The 8,381-nt window shown below is 43.0% G+C and overlaps 1 long non-coding RNA gene across 1 annotated transcript in view; it reads right to left on the bottom strand.

The window, feature by feature from the left end:
* Window positions 1-1,458: 1,458 nt before the first annotated feature.
* LOC132653641 (uncharacterized) overlaps window positions 1,459-8,381 on the bottom strand; it is a 47,004-nt gene continuing 40,081 nt past the window's right edge. The window contains exon 7 of the long non-coding RNA XR_009591404.1: window positions 1,459-1,680. This is a non-coding gene — a long non-coding RNA (uncharacterized LOC132653641). The remainder of the gene's footprint in view (window positions 1,681-8,381) is intronic.

Here is an 8,381-nt window from a genome sequence, read left to right as displayed (position 1 = left end):
AGAATCTGCTTTCTTATCACCAAAGCCAATAACCTACTTGAAGGTTATCTTCCTTCCCTTCCAGGTTCCTTCTCCCCAAGGCCAACCTCTCCTGTAGAAGCTGCCACCCCATCTGGTTCCCAAGAACCAGACCTCTGCTCAATTACTCTTACAGCTCTCCTTTTGTTATTTATCTAATGTGACCATTAAGAAAGCAGGCCCTATGCCTTGGCCTTCTAGACTCAACTGCAGATCTATAAACTACGATTCCAGACAAAAGCAAAACCAAACTAAAACTCTTCTCTGATTCCACTTCTGTTCTGTCCTCATCTCTGAAGCAAGGACAGTGTGCTGCTCCATTAGTTGGTAGAGAGAATATGAATACTTAGAATGTGTCTAGGCTACATTAAGTGCTCAGTAAATGTAGCAGTTGTTATTGTTTTATTAGCTTTTTTTCTGTCTTTGACTTTTCTGATGCATTCTGAAGTCTTTATGGCAGGGTCATTATTTCTAAAACATCCTTTGGTGTCTGAGATGAAAATATTTGATAAATATGTAGGGAAATGGCTTGGAAGAAAATGAAAATCTTCATGTGCTTGTAGGGAGAGAATTCAGAAACAGGTGGGGACTGGATTTTGAAAGGCTTCAAAAGCCAAAGCACATTTATACTGATTGTGTTAGCAAACAATACCTTTGGCAGACAGGTTGCAAAGGCAACTTTTTAAGTTTAGCTCACTAACGGAATGCCTGTTTGATTATAATGAGGGGGTGGGTCACTAAGCTAGTGATAGTGTAATTGGCAAGGACCTCATGAGTACCATCCTTCTGTTTTTGGGGTCACTTTTCTATTGCTCAAAGCTTATTGGCAAAAGTTCAGCTACAGTGTAGCTGAAGTGACAATCAAGATGGGGGCAAAGATACCAAGTGGGACTTTCCCAGAAGAATGGCAGGCCTGAGTCATGATAAAGAGAGACAGGCAGACCCTGTACAAAGGTCTGGTGAATGAAATTGTCAAGATAGCTTGACATCAAGGGAATAAGTCAGATTTATAGTGTCATCTTGCAGATCCTGAAGGAGAAAGGAAGTCCTGGGTGTTAGGGGAGAAGACGACAGACCCTTACTCTTTGTGATTGTGGGTTTGCTGTCACAGGGATGTGAACTGAGCTTCCTTCAGCATGGGCTAAAGTTTCTTCTTTCTTTTTAAAATTTCATTAATTTAATTTATTTACTTTATATCCAATTGCAGCTTTACGTCCTTCCTTTCCTCCAGGTCCTTTCCTCTCCCCTCTCCTCCAGTTCCCCCTCCCATTCCCCTCAGAGAAGGGGAGGCCTCCCATGAATATCAGTCTGCCTCGGCATATCAAGTTGAGGTAGAACTAGGAACATCTCCTCTTGAGGCTAGACAAGACAGCCCATTTAGGGGAAAGGGATCCAAAAGCAGGCAGTGGAATCAGAGACTGGACAGCCCTGCTCCTGCTGTTAGGCAACTCACATGAGAACCAACATCTGTTTCATATGTGTAGGGGGTCTAGGTCCATCCCATCATGCTCTTCGGTTGGTGGTTCAGTCTCTGTGCACTCCTATGAGCCCAGGTTAGCTGATTCTGTAGGTTTTCTTGTGGTGTCCTTGACCTCTCTCTGGCTCCTTTAATCACCATTGCAGATGTTTGTTTGTTTGTCATTGTTTTTTGCCATTACTGTGCTGTAAATACAAGGCATAACTATTACAATGAGAAAGCAGTCTCTCCTTTTTAGATATCTGTTAATAAAATTCTGAGTTTAGCTGTAATTGTAAAATAAAACAAATTTAAAAGGAAATACACCTCTCCCTGAGGGAGGAACAGCCCTGCTAAGCCACAGAGGAGGACATTGCAGCCAGTCCTGAAGATACCTGATAAGCTAGGGTCAGATGGAAGGGGAGGAGACCTCCCCTATCAATGAACTTGGAAAGGGGCAGGGAGGAGATGAGGGAGGGAGGATGAGATTGGGAGGGAATGAAGGAGGGGGCTACGGCTGGGATACAAAGTAAATAACCTGTGATTAACATAAAACATAAAAATTATAAGAAAATTAAAAAGGAAATACAGAACTATTTTTCTTGTGGTCCAGATGGACTCTTACCGGGTTCTCTGACTCCTATGACATCAACCACGATGTGGAAAATAACATTTTCTACATGTATACTAAGTTCTCTCTCCGTTCCTCCTCTCCCCGCTTACTCTCTTTCTCACTCTCTCTGGTTTTTTTTTTTTTTTTTTTTTTTGAGACAGGGTTTCTCTGTGTAGTCTTGGCTGTTTTGTACACACTTTGTAGATGGGGCTAGCCTCGAATTTGCAGCGATCTGCCTCACTCGGCCTCCCTGAGTGCTGGGGTCTGGCTGTAAGCACATTTTTGCTTTGTAAGTTTTCTTTTCAAAAACCGTCTCAAGAATAAATAAGACTAACACTCCAAGATACCCAGTGCAGTGCTGTCTAAACTGATGTTTCAGCAAATGCATAATTAATTGGAATAATTATAAACATGAAGAGAAAAAATGTCCTACTGAGCCCAAGTCTTTGGCTCCCTGTATACATACTGCCTGTTCTACATTTTGATGTCACTACAAACATGACATGCAGAACAACCAAGTGAAGAGACAGAGCTCAAAATAGTGGCGCATGTTGGCAATCCCAGTACTTTGGAGATATGTGGAGGCAGGAGAATCAGGAATTCAAGGCCAACCTCAGCCATGCCACATAGTGTGTTTGAGGCCAGCATGAACTACACAGTACCCTGTTTCCAAAAAACAAAGCACACAAAAATTAATGAATGAGATTCCACTGTTTCTCAGTATTAGATATGTAAGTGAAAAGTGTGAAAGACTTGGTGATGAATGAGGATTAAGTTTGAAACCTAATTTTAAGATCAGCTCAGGCAAAGGTTCTGGGAGTAAAACGTGGAACTCATTTCAATAATTAAATTCACCACACAAGACAATAGCCCGTTTTTACCTTCTATTTTCCTAGCCATTCTTTCAAACCCATGATTTACCTTTCTTCTGATAAACTGGGCAAGACCAAGCTGAGGCTAAAACATGAGCCAGATGTCAAATAGAGAATATGCTGGTGGCAGTGAACTTTCCCTCGCTTCCTTTTAAGAACCATAAAAAGTAACTTTACTTATAGAATAAACTGATTCAAAGGCTATAAGATCGAGCCATATTTTTAGCACAAACTCTTTGTGCCTGCATTTTTATAATAGCATGCATTATTTCGATACAGGGTATAAGAATGAATTGGTGCGGCTTCAAAGAGAGGCACTTGGCTTTTAGAACATCCTTGGTTTGTATGATACAGATAATTAGCTTATTAATAGCATGAATTAATATAGTAACATTAAAGTAATAATCTTATTTGTAGATTTCTACTTAAGAAATACTAAAGGGAATGCTATTGTTAGAAGGTTTCTCTTGTCCATAATTTAGTTATAATTTATTACAGTACCTTTCAGTATAAAATGAAACTCTGCCTACCTTCCTCCTATGTATAGAACACCCCTTAGAGATAGACATAACGATAATTCAAATGATATATTAATTGTAAGAACAAAATCCAAAACTGAAAAAAAGGTAAAATGAAGATTTTTTTTTGTTGTTTTTATTTAGGTTTTGGATTTGAACATCCGGAAATATTTCAGTGTTTAGAGTAATATCTGTGTGCTGGGTAGTTTTTTTATCAACTTGACACACTGAATCCAACATTTGCAAATTCTACTTGGTACCTTACTGAATTATGTTTCAAAAACAGTCCTAACTTAAGTTCTAACTTCTACAATATCTGAGTATCACCTCATTTGGGAACAAGATCTTTATGGATATCATTAAAATGAGGTTTTACTAAATCAGTCTTTATCCAAGGAACTAGTGTCCTTTAAAACAGAGGCAACTTTGAACAAGCACACAGAGGAAGGGAAGAGAATGGAATGAGGAAACTGCACGATGAGGAATGCCCAGGCATGCCATGCCAGAAGCCAGGAGACTCACAAGAAGCCAGAAAAGTTTACTACCTAGAGCCTTCAAAGTCACCATGCCTGCTGATTCATTCATCTTGGTCTCTTGGCTCTAGAATGATGAGAAAATCAATCTGCATCAGTTTAAGCTGCTTGTGAGAGAATGTTTTGTTGTAGAATTACCAAGTTTCTAATATGGGATTGTCAGTGATCTGAAAGCCAGTTTCTTCAATAGCGCTCTCTTCATTGTCCAGATAGGGTCTGGTATATATAACTATATATATGCATAGTCTATTTAGCTCTGTCTGCCCTGGATCTTGCTATATAGATCGGGCGTCATGTTATAGTAATCCTCCTGTCTCTGCCTCCAAATTGCTAGAATTATAAATATAAAGCACTATGCCCGGACAAAAATGTGTTTCTTATATGTATACGTATATGTGTATGCCTGCTTATCTGCATAAGTACGACTCACATGCAGTGACTGAGGAGACAAGGGTGTCAGAGCCCCTGAAACTGAAATTACAGGCAGTGGGCTACCATCTGGGTGCCAGGAACCAAAGCTAGGTTCTCTACAAGAGCAAGCAAGTACAACTGCTGACCCATCTCTGCAGCCCTCACTGATGTATTTTTAATGGGAGAAGAAATTCCACTGAAGTACTGTTTTAGATTTCTTCTATTGCTGTGGTAAAACGCTATACCAAAAGCAACTTGGGGAAGAGAGGGTTTATTTTCCTTACACTTTCAGTGTACAATCTTTCAGTGTACTTCCCTGAGGGAAGTCAGGGCTCTAACTCAAGGTAGGAACCTGGAGGCAGGTACCATGGCTGAACGATGTTTGCTGGCTTGCTCTCCAGCTTACTCTCAGGCTTATGATTAGCCAGTGCTCTTACACAGCTGAGGAGCACCCGCCTAGGTGTGGCGTTGCCCGTGATGTGTTGGTTCCTCTGCATCAATAATAATCAAGACAGTTCTCCCAAAGGCATGCCTACTGGTGGGTCTGAGCTAAATAATTCTGCAAAAGATGCTTTCTGTTCAGCTTTGTCGTGCTAATGGCACTAAGTAGAGCAGGTAAGTTATGTCTTATTGTCAGTCTGCTGTGGTGGATCTTATGGTAGAATCATAAGAATGGTGGACAAAACTACCTATCAGGAAGTTATTCCAAAATGAGTTGGGAACAGACTCACATCTAGGAATGGTTCCGTGACAGCTTATCAGTACAAGCCTCTAATACTGGAATAGCCAACGTTCTTGTTTTTTCCAAGCAAAAGCCTCACAAGCTTCTAAATGTCACACTTACCAGCACTTTCCTTACAGAATCAGCAGAGGAAGGGGAACTGCAAGCCCAAGGCTTTCTGGCACAGTGACTCCAAGACTGTGAGTCCAGTAGTGAAAGACTAAGCATGTCCTGTCAAAGTATGGTGTGATCTGAGGCTCCTTTACAGTCCTGCTCCCTGAAATCTCTATTACAGAGTTTGTCACTAAGGACACCAAGTGAGAAAAGCCACAAGCCAACTGCACTTGCCAAATGACAAGATAACAGCAAGTTGTCTTGTGGAACCAACTCTCCGGTGTTGAGGCTGTGTGAACTGTCAGCTTTTGGCATTATGCACACTCCTCCTGGGCTCCTGTGTCCCTGTTCTTCCTCTGAAAATCTGTTTTCTTTCAACTCTCGTAGCTCTCTGTTCCAGGAACAGGCAAAAACATAACGAAGCTGTGCTAAAGCTGGAAGGAAGTCACCAGAACCTCCCAGAGCTTTCCTCCCTCTGGTACCCAGATGGCAGGATACTGACATCACCGCTGTCAGGGGAGGGTACTCTTTGCAGATGGTGCCCAAGGACCATCAGTTTCTCTATGGACAGCAAGCTAGCCCAATGGATCTCTCTATATCATGTTGGTATAATGTTCTTTTGGAATGTATACACCTTACCCTTGTTCATTCAAATGCTGATTTCTCTCCCCCACTCTCTGGTTTCAATCCAGACATTGCATTGTGATGCTTATTCTAAGTATCACCTGTGTCAAGTTTGTGTAAACATGCCACCATTTGTCCTCTAAATTGTCAATTAAAACAACCAGCCACAATGTTGAGCAATGGAGAGGAGAGGGTGGACCATCCTTGTTTGGAGTGGAAGGGGGAGGAAGGAAGCAGGAGGAGAGAGGAGGAGAAGAATCTGGAGGAGAGGTCTTGGAACCACGTGGAGAAATGAAAGGACCTAAGTTATCACTAAAAGCAAGTATAATGGGTGAATCTGAGTGGTATGAAACTATGCAGGTTTGGAGGTTTAGGATGGAGGAACTATTGCTCCGCACTGTGCTTCTAGGTTAATTAAATAAATCCTAGGCTCTGTGTGGTGATTTGGGTATACAGCTGGTTTAGGAATAACTGCTGCTTAACTAAATGATAAGTCAATAGTAAATATATTTACCCACAGCAATATCATTACCAGCAGTGATAGGCTAGGATAGGCTCTTCTTCCCTCAGGATGCACATCTCCCTGCAGAGCTCCAGACTTTGATGCTGCCTGCTACACCACAGGCCATGGTCCCAGCAGGATGACATCTCCAACTAGGACAGCAGCTCTTCCACCGGCCGGCATACCAGGCCCGCAGGCTACCCTCAGGTTTGTGGGAGGAAGGACCAGTGAGATGAAGCAGCTGCACCACAGGCACAGGGACTAGCCCTTCAGCAGACGCACGGACCGCGGCGGTCTGCCATGTCCCTATCGTATGCCCCTGTACTCGGGTTTCTGCAGGTCCGCCTCAAGCCCTGCTTGGGTAGGTCTCCAGGCCTGCTACTGCCAAAATGAGAAGCCACCAGCTTCTCATGGTCACCACCAGCGCTACTCTCCCTGCAGCAGCCGAGTGGAGCCACCAGAGGGAGGCAAGGGTAAGCAGGCAAGAACAAACAGGTGGCACACATGCTCTCCTGCTTTCCACACTCAACACCATGGTCACACTGCATGTTGCTTGCTTCCTTCGCTTTTATCCAGGGATCACTGTCCCTGTGCTGAGTCACTGTGGGCTATGTACCTGTATCTGAACTTCTCAGCTTAATAGTCCCATTGCACAACAGTCCCCATTCTGGTTCCCAGACTCTTCCACCACCCCTGCCCTCAGCCTTCTTCCAATATAGTTAACCAGACTCTGTGATGCTTCAAAAACAGAGATAAAACACGCCGAGAAAGCACTCATGAGAGCAAGCAAAAGCTGTTCCATCAGAGATTGCTCTGGTGAGTCAGAATCTAGCATTTGCCTCAGAGACTCGCAGAAAGGCAGAGTGGGGAAGCTTTGTGACAGAAAAAAAAAAAAAAAAGATCTGAAGGTCAGCATCTCATGGGGGCTGTTTTGGAAGCTGGATCTGTTTTTAATTTTTTATTTTGACACGAAGCAGGATGTCTGGAGAGGGCAGGCATGGGGGAAGCCCACCATAAATGGGCAGAGTTTGAGCCTTTCTTTGAACACTTTGGTGAAGGAGTTTGAAATTTGTTGGGTTTTTTTCTGAATGGACTAGTCACCATCCCTCTGAATATTATTTTTCCCCAACTATCTGTCTCATTTGTATCTTTCAGCTATATCCCCTTTCCAGGAGAAAACTGCCCGTGGCTCGAACCTTCCAGATTGAAGGTACTTTTGAGAGGAATGCTTCAAAGAGCTGGAATCTGCTGCAGATATCCTGAGCCTACGGCCTCTGGTCCTGCAGTGAGGGTGCTCCAGCTCTTTGGTTTTCACATGGTAAGTTGAGAGCCCCTTTCTAAGCCTCCCTTGTCCTTAGTTCAAGTTCTGCCATAGTGAAGAAAACCAGTGGTGCTAGAAATCTAAAAATGGAGTTGGGGGTGGGAGGTAGCCCAGTTCCTAGAGTGTTGTCTGTCATGTATAAAACCCTAGGACTAATCATCAGCACCACATAAACTAGATGGGATGATTCATGCCTGTAATACCAGCACTCCGGAGGTGGAGACAAGAGGCTCAGAAATTCAAGGCATGTTTCAGCTATGTTAGGAGTTCTAGAACAACCTGACATACATGAGATTTTGTTTCCAGAAAGGGGCCAGGGAGGGAAAGAGGGAAGGAAGTTAGAAAGGAATAGAGGAAGACTGTATATGGTTTGCATGGTCATAATTTATTCTTGTGAATGATTCAAAAACATAGTTTACACCACACTTAAGTCTCCATGTATACACTGGGCAGCATGGGTTCAGGTGGACATTCTGCAACCACAAATTGTGTGCTAAGTCATTTTCTATGTGCAAACAGCCTCCAAGATTCACCTTTGTTATGGCTATTTTCTGTGTGTGTGTGTGTGTTTCTGCTGTACCATGATGTGGGAAGTTAGTGATGTCCTGATGCCCCAGGCTTTGGCACACCTTTTGCCAATCTGCAAATGAGGAATAGCGTTCTGTATTCCTCTTCTAC

This window comes from Meriones unguiculatus, chromosome 4, assembly GCF_030254825.1.
Source record: "Meriones unguiculatus strain TT.TT164.6M chromosome 4, Bangor_MerUng_6.1, whole genome shotgun sequence".
NCBI lineage: Eukaryota > Metazoa > Chordata > Mammalia > Rodentia > Muridae > Meriones > Meriones unguiculatus.
Note: the sequence above shows the minus strand (reverse complement) of the source record. Positions and strands in the feature narration are given on the sequence as shown.